This window comes from Pongo pygmaeus, chromosome 20 (assembly GCF_028885625.2).
Source record: "Pongo pygmaeus isolate AG05252 chromosome 20, NHGRI_mPonPyg2-v2.0_pri, whole genome shotgun sequence".
NCBI classification, from domain to species: Eukaryota; Metazoa; Chordata; class Mammalia; order Primates; family Hominidae; genus Pongo; species Pongo pygmaeus.
Genome location: NC_072393.2, coordinates 5,981,277 through 5,996,381, shown reverse-complemented (window position 1 = coordinate 5,996,381; position 15,105 = coordinate 5,981,277). Strand labels below are relative to the sequence as shown.

General features: G+C 49.3%; 1 protein-coding gene and 1 pseudogene across 8 annotated transcripts in view; one reads left to right on the top strand and one right to left on the bottom strand.

Moving 5' to 3' along the window:
- RFX2 (regulatory factor X2) overlaps window positions 1-15,105 on the top strand; it is a 117,428-nt gene that overhangs the window by 33,880 nt on the left and 68,443 nt on the right. The gene's annotated exons all lie outside the window — the stretch shown is intronic.
- Window positions 3,506-4,633, bottom strand: LOC129019809 (large ribosomal subunit protein eL32-like; annotated as a pseudogene).

Sequence of the window (15,105 nt, the reverse complement as noted above, 5' to 3'; positions counted from 1 at the left end):
AGGAAAAGGGAAAAGGGAGTTGATGTTAAAATATCATTTCTATAACAGTAATGCAGTAGTGTTCATCTAGAAGGAGAGCTGCCACATTTGGCAAGATGCTAGGAGAGAAACAAGTATTAAGTACTTGGTTAAAATGACAAACCCCACAAATATGCCCTGGAATGAATATAGCTCATAGCAGGAGGCACTCCCTAAAGGGCTTAGCAACATCACAAATAGCGGAGAGTTTTTGAAATCACAAATAGCAAACAGCATAACTGCTTTTAGAGTTTCAGATATTTAAATCTGCAAAAAATCAGTAGATGATGTGGGTTACGTTATAATGGTGTGAATTACAACAATGACGCTAATGAACATTTATGGGCATTTTCTGTGTGCTGGGCTGGCCATTAAACTCCACACTTTGTAGGACTCCTCTCATTTAACACAGCCACCCAACACAGATAGAAGTATTTTCTCCGTTTATGGACAAAGAAATGGAAGTGCAGAAAGATTTAAGTCCCTGGCTGAGGTCACCCAGCTAGAAACTGGAAGACCCAGGATCTGGACCCAGGCACCCTCGCCTAGCCACCTGTTTTAGAGCTAGGATGCACCGTAAGGTAGTTAATGGTTTTCCAGTTGATGAACATTTGTTTCTTATTTATTTATTTATTTATTTATTTATTTATTTTGAGACAGAGTCTCGCTCTGTCACCCAGGCTGGAGTACAATGGCGCAATCTTGGCTCACTGCAACCTCAGCCTCCCGGGTTCAGGTGATTCTCCTGCCTCAGCCTCCCAAGTAGCTGGGATTACAGGCATGCACCACCAAACACGGCTAATTTTTGTATTATTTTTTAGTAGAGATGGGGTTTCGCTATGTTGGCCAGGCTGCTCTCGAACTCATGACCTCAGTGATCTGCCCGCCTTGGCCTCCCAAAATGTGCTGGGATTACAGGCATGAGCCACTGCCCCCGACCTCGTTTCTAATTTTTTATGAACACCAAGCTCCGAAAGCCAAGCAAAGGGGTGACGCTGTGTATTTCAGAGCTCGATATTCCCTCTGCTTTCTTCCTCTCCTCTGTCCCCTATGCCAGATCCTCCAACTGTTCATGACCTCTGAACTTGAGAAGGGACCTCTTTTCTGCTTTATCTACACCTGCTTTCCTGGTGATCTCGCCAAGGTACAAGAGTTGAAATGCATCTTAGAACCTCCAATGTCCTGGTGTCTACAGCCTGGCTCACTCCCCTGAATCCTGGACTTGTGTACATAGCTGCCTAGGTGGCAGCTGCATGTGGGCGTCTGATGGGCATCTGATGGGCATCTGAGGCTTCTGTCACCCAAAACTGGGTGCCTGATTCGACCTCACACTTGTCTCTCCCCAGACCACGGGCTTCCCCAGCTCAGCACTGGGCAGCTCCATTCTCTAGGTGCTCAGGCCAACCCCAAGCCTTAAGTCAGCCTTCACTCCTCTCTTGCTTTCACCCTCTATGTCAAACCCGTCAGCAAACCTGGCTGGCTCTGTCTTCAGGTGTCTCCCAAATGAGAGCACTCCTATCACGTAAGTCTTTGTCACCTCTGACCTGGTTGTCCAGCCCTGACGTTTGCTTCCATTGACCATTGATACTTCCAAAATATCTGTCAGACTGTGTCCCTGTGCCCTAAACCTTCCAGTAGCTTCCCAGCACACTCAGCGCGAAAGCCAAAGACTCCACTGTGGCCTCCTTGTGTCTCTAAGGCCATCTTCTCCTCCTCCTCCTCCTCCTCCTCCTCCACCACCTCCTCCTCCTCCACCACCTCCTCCTCCTCGTCTTCCCCCTTCTCCTCCTGTCTTAGTCTGTTCGGGCTGTTTCAGCAAAAGGCCATAGACTGGGTGGCTGTAAGCAACAGACACGCATCTCTCAGCCCTGGAGGTGGGAAGTCTGAGAAGAGGGTGCCAGCAGGGTCAGGTTCTGGTGAGGGCTCCCCTCTGGGATGCAGACGGCCGTCTTCTTGCTGTGTCCTCACATGACATGGTGGGAAGCCAGAGAGAGCTCTCTGGGGTCCCTTCCATAAGGGAAGGCATGATCCCACCGTCATGACCTAATCACCTCCCAAAGGCCCCACCTCCTAAAGCCACTGCCTTGGGGTGAGGAGTTCAGCATAGGAATTTAAGGGGACACAACATTCAACCCCCAGCATTCCCCCAGCTCCCTCTGGTGGCCTTCTCACGTGACCCGTGTGACCCCACGTGTCCCATGTGCCTCAGCCTTGCCGAGCACCCTCCCTGGCAGAGCTTTCTCAGCGGCGACACTTTCCTCACCTCACTCTGCCTCTGTCCTGTCACTGCCCCAGGTCACCTTGTTGCCCCTGGCCCCTGCCACACCCCACTTGTGCATTTGAGTGTATTTTTCTTCAGGGCATTTGTCACCTCCTGCTGTTCTGTGTCCATGGTGTCGTCTGTCTCTCCCTGAGGGGTCAGCCCCACATGGTCAGGGACTCGATCTGTTTCATTCCCTGCTGTGTCCTCAGCATTTGGAGCTGGCACATGGCAGATGCTCAGACTGTGTTTGTTGAATGAATGAAAGATGGCTGAGTGTCCAGGCTCTGAGGGAGTGTGGTATGGGCACCCTTCAAGCCCCAGCCCCTGTACCCAGGGAACTGTGTGGGGTGAGGAGATGCACGGGCACAGGCTGAGTGCTAAGAGGAAGGTAGAAAGGTTCTAGCCCACTTTCTCTTCTCATTGACTTGAGGTTAGGAAGGGGCTAGCTTGGGATGAGAGGAGGAGCTTCCTCCACACTGTGGCATCTGTCCCCCGCCTGAGGTTCCACCTGAACTCCTGCCACAAGCTCCAGATCTGTTCCTGTGCCACACCCCCACCCCTGCTACAAAACCCCGGCTCTCTGTTTGCCCACCTGGTCCGCCGCTTTGGGCAGAGCTGCCCTTCATTCATTTTCCATCTTCCCGAGGGCTGACCTTGGCTGCTGTGGGTCATTAGTGATGAGGCCCAGAACCTCAGCCGGGGCAGAACAAGTTCCTGCTGCCCAGGGCCAGCCTGTCTGGGGGCTGCCGAGAAGTTGCCCTGTGGTCCTCTACAGTCATTCCTGTGTGAGGACGAGACACACACTTTCCACTTGCTGGAGAGGAGGGTCTGTGCAGCTTTTTATTGGTGCATTCACCGTCTCAAATACTTCCTGATCAGTATGAGCTGGGTAAACAGCCAGTTCAGATGGCTCAGACTCCCGGAAGAGGAGCGTTTAGCCCAAATTACTGGTATTAGCCGTCTGCATTCAACCTCATCTTAACCATGAAATTTGCATGTTAAAAAAGAGAATTTGACTTACACAGAAATGCAACTGTGTCTTCATCGTTCCACTCTGCAGTAAGCTTCAGAGGGCTTTCATCCATTCAGCCTTCCTTCTTTCCATCTTTAATTGTTTTGAAATTCCATTTGGATGGAAATATTTCAAATATTTTTTTTTGTTTTTATATATGTTTTTGCAGTTTTTATGGTTTTATTTAAACACAAAACATGCACATGAGCTGTCTACTCATTTTCTTCACTGTGCAGCCTGGCATTGGAGTTGGTGACTGACAGCAGCTGGGCGGCCCTTTCCACGACGGTTTTGCATTTCTTAGAGGAAACACTGTGAGCGATCTCAGCACAGGGAGATCTGTTGCACATCAGCAGCACTTCCAGCTCCTTGACGTTGGGGACCAGGAACTTCCGGAAGCCACTGGGCAGCATGTGCTTTGTTTTTTGTTGCTCCCATAACCAATGTTGGGCGTCAAGTTCTGGCCCTTGCAGGCACGGTGGCTCATGCCTGTAATCCCAGCACTTTGGGAGGCTGAGGAGGGTGGATCACCTGAGGTCAGGAGTTTGAGACCAGCCTGGCCAACATGATGAAACCCCGTCTCTAATAAAAATACAAAAACTAGCCAGGCATGGTAGTGGGCGCCTGTAATCCCAGCTACTCTGGAGGCTGAGGCATGAGAATTGCTTCAACCCGGAAGGCGAAGGTTGCAGTGAGCTGAGATCGCACCACTGCACTGCAGCCTGCACAACAGAGTGAGACTCCGTCTCAAAAAAAAAAAAAAATCTTGTCCTTGAACCTTCTGCGAACCCTGTTAATACCTCTGGGTTTCCTCCAGTTACACTTAATTTTGACATGTTGGTCTGACTGGTGCCAGATGAACTCCTTGGTTCTCTTTTTGATGATCTTGGGCTTCATGAGGGGTCTGAGGGCGGCCATGATGCTGAGGAGGAGACGGCTGCCACCTCCATAGGCAGCACTGAAGAGAGAGGGGCCTTTTTGTCTCTTTTTTCTTTGTTATGTCCTCGTAAGGAAGACTTCATGTTTCTTTTTTGAGAGACAGGATCTCTCTCTGTCGCCCAGGCTGGAGTGCAGTGGTATAATCATTGCTCACTGCATCCTCCACCTCCTGGCCTCAAGCAGTCCTCCTGCCTCAGCCTCCTGAGTAGCTGGGACCGCTACTCAGATAAGGCACACCCACCTTATACGAATAATTTTTAATTTTTTTTTTCTAGAGACGAGGTCTCGCTTTGTTACCCAGGCTGGTCTCAAACTCCTGGCCTCAAGCAATTCTCCCACCTCAGCCTCTCAGAGCGCTGGGATTACAGACATGAGCCACTGCACCTGGCCCAAATATTTATCTTTTAAAATGTATGCAGAAGTGAAACATGCTTTCCAAGAGCAGCAACGGCAGGGTCACCCAGCACCCAGGTGGATCCGTGGGCCGCCAAGGCTTCTAGAAGCCAGGACAAATGGAAAGAATATTGGAACATGGAAAGGTCTGAAAGGTAGCAATTTGTCCAAGTCTACATTTGAATCAGAAGAGAAGCGGCGGGTCAGGAAGGGGGTGATCTGAGTTCTGTTTCATCAGACTCATCTCTGTTTCTCTTTCTATCTCTCAGGCGGAATTAGAACATTTTATTCCATTTTTTTCCAAAATTATCTTTTGCTCGGATTTGGGAACTGACTTAATACGGAGCTGGGAATGGAGACACCAAAAACAGAACCAGACAAAGCTGAGAGTTTGTTCTCGCCCCTCCTGGACAGCGTGAGTTGCTCGCTGCTTTCAGGCCCTGTCTGAAGTCATCCCCAACCCCACACCGGGAGAAAATGTTTCCTGAGAAAAATGAAAACCCCTCTCAAAACTTGATGGAATAGGAAAGCCATTTAAAATATTTTACAGGTTTTAAGGTGCCTTTTTACATTTTAAAAATAACATTTCCCCTCAAGCTTTTGAATTAAATTGCCTTTCTAAAACAGAATTGATTTTAGTGTATCTTCTTAGAATTAATTGGGACTAATTAGTTTAAAAACCTAAAATACCTCCAACATTTCCCTCTTTGGGTTTAATTCTAATAATGAATTTAACAAAAAGACCCTTTTGCTGCATCTTCTCAGCGCACACTGAGGTTTTGCTTTGGAGTTGAAACTTTCATGGGGACAGAAATAGAATGTCCTTTTGTCGTTCTCATTGGGTTGGATGGTGGCATTTGAGACAAGCAAAGAGATGACGGATGGAATAAATATTTCTAATTTTGTCTTTCTTTGCTTCATTTTCATTTCTTCAGAGATCCCTGGGTCTTGCTGAGGGGATCTCTGACTTGGCTTGATTTTCTGTCCCGGGCCAATTGAGATATGTCTGTGCCTCAAAGATAGACGATCACTTAAAATTACCAACAGGATCTTTCCCTCCCAAAGACAGGCGAGACCTCCTCCCGTGAGGCTGAGTCCATTCCTTGTCTGGAGCCAGGGAGCTCTGCTTCCCAAACTCTCACAGCAAGATTCCTGGCCTCGCTCATTTGTCTTGCATTAAATTTCCTTGCAATCTTGCATAATTCGAGCATGACTTAGCAAGAAATGCATTTTTAATATGTGACTCTAACACTTTCTTATTTAAGGATGCATGTTTGTACGTTGACGTAGCAAGAAAAATAGGTATATTAAAACTCATTTCTAACAATACTCGAGTGTGGAAAGATTAGCCATTTGGCAAATTTGAAAAGAGGTATGGAGTAACCATAAGGAAAGCAGTGAGGGCCAGGCACGGGGGCTCATGCCTGCAGTCCAACACTTTGGGAGGCTGAGGTGGGAAGACTGCTTGAGGCCAAGAGTTCAGGAACAGCCTGGACAACATAGTAGGACCTTGCCACTACAATTTTTTGTTTGTTTGTTTTAAGTAGCCAGGCGTGGTGGTGTGCACCTGTAGTCCTAGCTACATGGGAGGCTAAGGCAGGAGGATCACTGGGCTGAGGGCCCAGGAGTTTGAGGCTGCAGTGAGCTATGATCCAACCACTGTACTCCAGCCTGGGTGACAGAGCAAGACCCTGTCTCTAGAAAGGAAAAAGAAAGCAGTGAAAAAGGCAAATCATGTGCATAAACCTGAGGAGTGGGGCTTCTGTCAGGCGTTGAGGTGGGACCATGGGGTGGGGGCAAGTATTGGTCCCATGGAGCCCATATATGCCTATGAACCCAGGGTCTGCTGGAGGCTCTGATGTGAGGTCTGTGGACCTAGGTCATCATACTTGATACCCAGGCCCTATCCTGTGGCTTTAAGCCCGTCCACCCTGCTGAGAGTGGAGGCCCCCAGCAGCCAGCTATTGAGGCTGGCGAGGAGTAAACACAGGGATTCCATGGATGAAGAATGGGATTGGGGACCAGGACCCCCCCAAGAAGGACTATGACTTGGTGTCCACCTTCCAGGGTGGACACTCTGTCTTCTCTCCTGTACTGGTGGATGCATATCCATGCACCTAGCCCTGGCCAAGCCCACCTGTGTTCTGCAGGACATCCCATTCCATCCCATCCACATCCCATCCCATCCCATCCCATCCACATCCCATCCCATCCCATCCCATCCCATCCACATCCCATCCCATCCCATCCCATCCCATCCCATCCACATCCCATCCCATCCACATCCCATCCCATCCACATCCCATCCCATCCCATCCCATCCCATCCCATCCCATCCCATCCCATCCACATCCCATTCCATCCCATCCCATCCTACTCCATCCACATCCCTTTCCATCCCATCCACATCTCATCCCACCCCATCCACATCCCATTCCACCACATCCACATCCCGTCCCATCCCATCCGCATCCCATTCACATCCCATCCCACCCCATCCCATCCCATTCCACCCCATTCACATCCCATTCTATCCCATCCACATCCCATTCCATCCCATCCACATCCCATTCCATCCCATCCACATCCCATTCCATCCCATCCATGCAAGAACATCCACTTGCAAGTCTCCCTTCTTTCTCCTATCCCAGTTCCCTCCTGATAGGTCCTACCTGCTATTATTTCTTTCATTTTCAGAAACCCGCTCTCAGTTTCCTCTTCCAGCTGCCTCCCCATTCCTCTTCCTATCTTTCTAGCAAAAATTCCTCAAAAAAGCCATCTGGTCCTCCTGTCTCCAGTTCTGCTCCACTTGGGGCTCTCTTGAACCTGCTCCAACCTCTGTGGCTTTTGCACACACTTTTCCCCTGGAGCTCCTCTGTCACAATCACTGGTGACCTCCACTTTACTGATTCCAGTGATCACCACTCAGCCCCAGAGTCACTTGGTTCTCAGGACACCACTTGCTCATACTTCTTTGGCCTCCTCTTTTCAGGCTCCTGCTTCTTTGGGATCTCTAAATGGTAGACAGCCCCAGAACTCAGCCCTAGGCCTCTTCTCTCTGCTCTTCCTTGGTAAGCCCAGATAGTCTTATGGTTTTAACTAGGTCATTTATACACTGATGACTCCAGCCTACATCCTGTATACACTGGTGGCTCTAGCTCATGTTCTCTATACACTGATGGCTCCAGCCATGTCATCTATACACTGATGGCTCCATCCCATGTTCTCTATACACTGATGGCTTCAGCCCACATCCGCTATACACTGGTGGCTCTAGGTCATGTCCGCTATACACTGATGGCTCCAGCTATGTTATCTATACATTGATGGCTCTAGCTCATATATTCTATACACTGATGGCTCCAGCCTGCATTCTCTATACACTGATGGCTCCAGCTCACCCCTCATCCTGAGACTTACATAATCTGCCTGCTTTCTCAGTATCTCAACCTGGGTGTCTAGGAGACTCTCACACTTTACACCTTCAGAACTCAACTCCCAAGTGCTCTCCAGGCCTTTTTCTTGGTTAATTTTCCTGACCTCATCCTTTTAGTTGCCAAAAACCTTGGAGGTACCCTTGACCCATCAGCAAATCTGGCTGACTCTACCTCCTATGTTTATCCAGAGTCTGACGGCTTTGCCCCTCCATGGCTCACAGCCAGACCCCCCTCCCTTGCCCAGATTATCACATTAGCCTCCAGATTGCTCTCTCTGCTCCCACCCTTTTCCTTCTTCCCCTGTTCTCAACCCAGCAGCCAGAGGGGCCTGGTTAAAATGCAAGTCAAACCAGCCATTCCTGGGCTCAAACCTTGTGATGGCTTCCATTTACCCCAAGCAAAAGCCAGAGCCCCTACAATGGCCTGCATGGGCCTTTCTCTTTGCCTTCTGGTTCACTCAGCTCCAGTTTCAAGCCAGGCATTGTCCCACCTCAGGGGCTTTGTACTGGCTTTTCCCTCCATTAGGAATGCTCTTCCCCAGGATATCTGGACAGCTCCGTCCCACACCTTCCTCATCTCTTTAATGAGCCCACCCAGGGAAGCATTTGACAACCATTTAAAAATTGCAACCCCTTCCTATCCCAGCACTCCTTCTGTCTGCTTCCTTTTCCCCCTTGGTACTTGTCACCATATGATATAGGGTGTCATCTGACGTACGACATATTTTTCTCACTTACCTTGTTTACTGTCCATATGCCCCTATCCTCCTGCATGGTCTAGAATAGAAACTCCATGAGGGCAGGGAATTGTGTTTTGATGACTGGTCAATGCCAGGCCCATGCTACGGATCCAATAAATATTTCATTGAAATCAATGAATGACACAGGATCTCTGTTACTCATCCTTCTGGACATGGGGTTTGGAGTCCTCACAGCCGCACCTCAATGCCTCCCTTGGGATGCAGCATCCAGGCAGAACCCGGCCGTGTCCCCTAAGCAAAGCCTCCCATGGCGCCAGCTGCTGGTGGTTTGACCTCCAGGACTAGCATTCAAGGTTGTCACCACATCACCACTTAGCCATACATTAACAGCCCAAGAGTCTGGCTTCAAATTCCTCATCTCCCTGGAACACAGATTCAAATTCTAACAGTATAGAATCTGTCTTCCTTTCTTCTCAGGGAGGCATGTCTATTCCATTCCTATTCTAGGAATGACTCCTGGATGATATCTTAAGAAAACAGTTTCTGTGCACTGACTGTGTCTGTCTCAAAGGGCAAACCTCCGCTGAGAGCTCCTTAAAGGGTATGCTTGGTCGTGCACAAATCTATCAGCGTTGTGTGCTTTTATCATCCAAAATGTTGACCCATCAAGGCTGCAGCTACACGCTGCTCATTCTATCACAATGTTTTAAGATCCTTGGCCGGGCCCACCAAAAACAAGAGCACTGCTTAGAGCTCTGTGTTCCCCTTGAAAGGTGGTGGTGCCACTTCACCCTCTCCCAGTCCCAAAGCCTCAGGGAAGCCATGCTCAGCCTGAACTGCTCCAGGCAGAACAAAAGCTGCACTGGCTTCAGTTTAGCCCTTTTTTTCCCCCTCCATGGGTCAAGATTGCCCAACCATGTGCCTCCTCTTTCCGGAGATAAGTGTCCCTTGTGTGTCCTGCCATCTGGGGGCATCTGATATGGCCTGGCTTCCTCTTAGAAAAGTCTTCCTCTCTCCAGATAGGGAGGGAAGAGCCGGCGCAGTGACGTCAGAGATATACTGTAAGTCCCTCCCGGCAAAGCCCCACAAGGCATTTCTGACGCTGAGTCAGTGGTTCCCTTTGCACTTGTTCCATACGTACATGATATTTCCAAAAGTCTTTTTAATTTGGTATCAACTCCTCTGTTTTCACACTTTTTTCCAAATAGCTTAATCCATGATTCATTTTACTTCGCCCAGAAAACACTTGTGCAGCTATGAACTCTCCCACATTGTTTGTTTGATGATAAATATTCTTTCCTCTTGGAGAAAAGGGCACTTTCTCCTCCCAGTACTAGGAAGGATTGAAATCCCTCCTGTGATGCCCTCTTACCTCAGAGAGAGTTGTTCCTCCTTGGGTTTTGTTATTTCAGAACAAATATGGTAAACTGTTTTCCCCTCAGTTACTATAGAGAAGAGATTATTTGCCTTTCTCTTAGGGCTTCTGAAAATAATAGATTACATATTTGAGAGGGTTTTTTTTAGATCTGGTTAATGCGAGATAGAGGGGGTTGCTCCGCGATGACATTGTTTGGTTTGGGAAGTATTCTCCCGGTTGCCCAGCAACAGGCTCTTGGAAACGGGAGTGGACTGCGTTGCCCCCGGCAACCGTTGTTACTTAGCAAACAATGAGGGCCGGGCAAACAGTGCCAAGACTGCGGACTCCAGGTTTTAATTCAACATCTGCATATATTTTTCTCTGATTAAATTTGAGTTTGATTTGCCACACAGGTAGACATGGGTCCACTCGGGATCTGCTTGAAAGAACCAATATTGTAATGTTGACTCCCATGCTGCATAAACACAGAGGCCCCATTGAAACAAACTTCTGGCCATTCGAATATGTCCTAGACTGCTCTCAACTGGAGACTTATTTTAGTCTTAAGTGGAATTTCTTTTTTGATCTAATTCCTGGTGTTCAGAAAATCATGACTTGTCCAACCTACTACCGTACATCACTGATAAATCCGCAATTTCTGGAGCGCTTTTCAGCACGATGCCTTCATTTCTGCTGCCTAAGAATTTAAGAAGAGCAAAGAGTTGAGCCCTGGCTGGCTCACATGTAGAGACATTCACAGATAGGGTTGGCTGGGGGTGGAAATTGGACCCAGCATCTTCTGGTTTCATGTGCTCAATGTTCCTGTTAAGAAGTTGGGTCCACCCATGGCCCTCAGTGGGATGTGTATGTTATGTTTATTAAGGGAGGTCACACGTTCCCACTAACAAAATGCCCTGTTGATGGGCACTTTGCAGCCACAGGTTGGATTTTGATCAAAACAGCCTCACTCCCCCACCTCCTCGCTGGCAAGCCAGAGATAGCGATTGTTGACAAGGGTTTGTTGCTTAGGTAAACACCACCCCTGAACTTCATTCAGAGCTGGTGACACATTTCTTCCCCTCCTCCCAGCCCCGCCCCCAGCCACCGCCCCCACTGCCAGGGCTATAAATTCAGAACTGTTAGCCAGGACAGGTTTTTGGTGAAGACTTTATTCTTCCTTATTCATCTCGAGTGCAATCTGACTAATGCAGCAACAGCCGCAAAAGTGCCGCCTGTAACAGACACTCCAGCCCGTCACTAAAACAGCTCCTGTGGTTCCCGTGGTGAGATTCGCTTTAGTGTATGGATTTTTTTTTTAAGGGAGATTCACTTTGTTGCTGAATGCCCCCAAGAAAATGTTCATTGCACGTTTGTTACCAGCATTTCAGCTAATCTTAGGACTATTTAAAGTATCTAAACAAATTTCCCAACTTTCTTTTGCAGCAGAAACTTATAATGGAATGTCATTTGTGTTTTTTTTTCTTTTTGGAGACAGAGTGTCGCTCTGTCGCCCAGGAAGCTCCGCCTCCCGGGTTCACGCCATTCTCCCACCTCAGCCTCCCGAGTAGCTGGGACTACAGGCACCCGCCACCACACCTGGCTAATTTTTTTGTATTTGTAGTAGAGACGGGGTTTCACCGTGTTAGCCAGGATGGTCTCGATCTCCTGACCTCGTGATCCACCTGCCTCGGCCTCCCAAAGTGCTGGAATTACAGGCTTGAGCCACCATGCCCGGCCTTTTTTTCTTAAAAAGGCAAGCTGATAAGCCATCAGCCTTATTATATGTGATAATTAGGATCCAATGGCTGCGAGTGTTATTGGAATCAAAATGAATAAGGTCTGATTTACACAAAGACTCCCCCAAAGATTAAAATACATGATTTGTCCTGCAACCTGTTGTAGGATAGTTGTAGAAGACCACTATATACTTAAAAAGATAAATCCTCTCAAAGAAATGCTGTTCTACCTTCTACAATATTATTTTCTGCCCAGTCCCCAGTTTAAGTAAGTCATTTTTCAGGAATTAGAGCCTCATTTAAAATTTTTTTTAAATTTATCATTTCTTATTTCCCATGGAAGTATTTTCCCATATATCAGGCTTTGCAATTTGGGCAAACCACTTAACATCTTTAGGTAAGTTTCTTCATCTGTTTTATGAAAGAGCTGGGTTAGGTGGTTTTTAAAGGGGCCTCTCCATGCTGTGGTTTTAGATGGAAATTCTTAAATTTGAACTAGGCTCTTTCTCCGCTTCTTAAATTCCAGAATCAAATCACGACTGCAGGGGAGGTAGGGGGTAGATTGGAAAGGTCTCGCATGTGATGGTGGTGGGATCCGGAAAGCCGGCCTCCTCCTGGCCAGAATCAGTCATGGAGATGTGGAAAGAACATGCACTGCCTGTTGCTCTGTGCTGATTGGCTGTCTCTAGAGATGGCTGTCAGGAGGAAGGGCCACACAGGCAGGATGAGACCCCGTCCCCAGGTGGGCACAGATGCCCAGTGGGCGTGCTGCTGGGTCAGGTCACCAGTCTGAGAAAGCAGGAGATGCTACTGCTGAGGAACTGTCACTTGTCATTTCAAGGTCCACTCCTCCACCCTCTGGCAGCATGAGTCGATCTGAAAGATTTTGAAGGTGGGACAGGAGAGGGTGAGTGAGGTGGCATGCCTCCGCATGCCAGGTTTTCACTGGCACATTCCCCATCTTCATCTTGACCATCAGCGGCTGCACTGCAGCCCTGCTCATGGTCAGAAAGGGAGAGAAACGTGAGAGGGAGAGAAAGGCTGGTAAGAGAAGGAGAACACAAAAGCATGATGCCTTAGGAAGCCGCTCCCAAGAACCCTGGGACAGGCCCCTGTGCTCAGCTGAAGACGGGAGCTGGAGGCCGACATGGTGAAGGTGGCTAGAACAGGTGAGCAGCCCGGAGCAGGTGGGCTGCTCATTTTCTTGTTCATTGCAAAACACGTCTTGAGCATCTTTGCAGGCAATGTGCTACGTAGGGGCTGGGGTTGGGGTGAGGGATCTGCGAGGGGTCTGCAGAGATGACACAGATCCAGACTTTGTTTTCTCAAGAAGGGCTGGCTGGCCAAGAAGCCAGATGTGAACAGCTGCATGACATGAAGTAATCTGAGGGGACAAGCACGGAGAGTGGTTTGGTGAATCTGGAAATGCTGCATAAAGTAAAGGTGTGGCCTTGGACGTGTGGTTCTCCATGGGGGTGGTCCTGCCCCCAGGGGACACTGGGCAATGTCTGGAGACATTTGTGGCTGTCAGACAGGGGTCTGGGGGTGGTTTCCGGACATGGAGTGGGTGGAGGCCAGGGATGCTGCTCAGCACCCTGCGGTGCCCAGGACGGCCCCACCCCAGAGTATGTTCCTGCCCCTCGTGTCCGCATTGCTGAGGTCAGGAAAGCCTGTATGAGATGACAAGCTGACTGGAGAGAGGGTTTCCCCACTGCTCATCACTTGCCTGGGATCCCCTTTGGAGCTGCTGGCTGCTGTCTCTCTGCCTCCCTCCTTCTTCAATGCAGCAGTCACTTTGATCTTAGCTGTCATGGGGGGTGGATTTTGAGGGACAGAGGGCTGCCCAGCCTGCCTGGCCCTGCTGGAGGGGTCTTGTCCATCCCCACCCTGGCAGGTGCATCGGCCCCATCCTCACCCTCCCTGCGTTGTATGCAGGAGACACCAGTGCCAGCCTCCGGTGGCCCTCCATGCACTGCAGCCACCTTGTCACTGCGAGTCTGGACCACTGTGTGCCATGCTGGCCTCCCTCAATTCTGCAGACCTTAGACTTGCAGGCAGAAGCTAGCTGCTCAGTGCAGGGGCCGGTGCTCAGGCCTGCGGGTCTGGCAGGCGTAGGCTCTAATTCCGTTTGAATCAGAGGGTCCTTGGGGGTTGTGTAGCCATCTCATTTAAACACTCCATCCGGAATCAGAGGAAGCCTGGCTTTCCCCACAGAGCAGGCGCCAGGGGAGAGAGTTTCAAACCAAGTAGCTGGATGCATGAGGGAGAAGGCGGCCTGGGAGCAAGAGTGAGAGCGGCAGGACAGGAGGGGCATGAGACACAGCAGCTCACGGGAGGGGATGTGGGTGACCCCAGCAGGGGCCAGGCACCAGAATAGGACAGACAGGTGACGTTGGTCTCCGGAAGGGGAGGGAAAGGACGAGCAGATATTGAATATGCGCGACTGGCCAGGGAGCGACCCCCAGATCTTTACATTCTGAAAAACCAACTGCTTTAAACGCACAGGGAACTGCTTGTGGGGGTAGACAGAGGGAACGATCATTCTAAGTCACGCTGATTTACCTTTTCCTCCCGGTTACTGAGAATGAATAAAGAGTACTTACTTCTCAACTGGAACCCCAGAGGGCTGGAGAAATGTCCAAGTCCAGCTAGAACTCATACAGTCACTCCCCACGGGGACCGTATCAGTTCATGACAGCTCCAATAGCATCAACTAAATTCTAGAAACTTCTAAAGCAAAAGCTAAGCTTGTGTTGTTATTTGGAGTTCTCTTTGGCATGGGGTTGGGGAAGCGATTTATATACACAAAAGAGACGGAAGCTCCACGTGGGTCGGAAAGCTGTGGCTCCGGAGGCTCTAGTCATAAAAACATGTGCTTCCTCCTCCTAAAGGAGTGACTTAGCCAAACCCAAGCCAAAGCCCCAGTTCCAATCTAGCCTGCCTCTTCCTGCTTTGTGACCTTCAGCTCATGGCTTGCCCTTTCTGAGCCTCAGTTGCGTGTGTGTTGCGTCTAGAGCAGAGGTGATGTGGTCACGGCTTCCTCAGAGTCAGTCAGCCCCCACGTGTACCAGCTTTACCCGCAGTCTGGGGCTCGGTCTGGCCACCGGCTGCTGCCGCTGCTGTTGTCCTTGGGGTTGTGTCCCTCTTTCTTTTGGCTAGTTTGGTTTTTTGGTTGTTTTTCATTGTTTTGTTTTGTTATTTGTTTATTCTTTTTAGAGACAGGGTCTTCCTCTGTCTCCCAGGCTGGAGT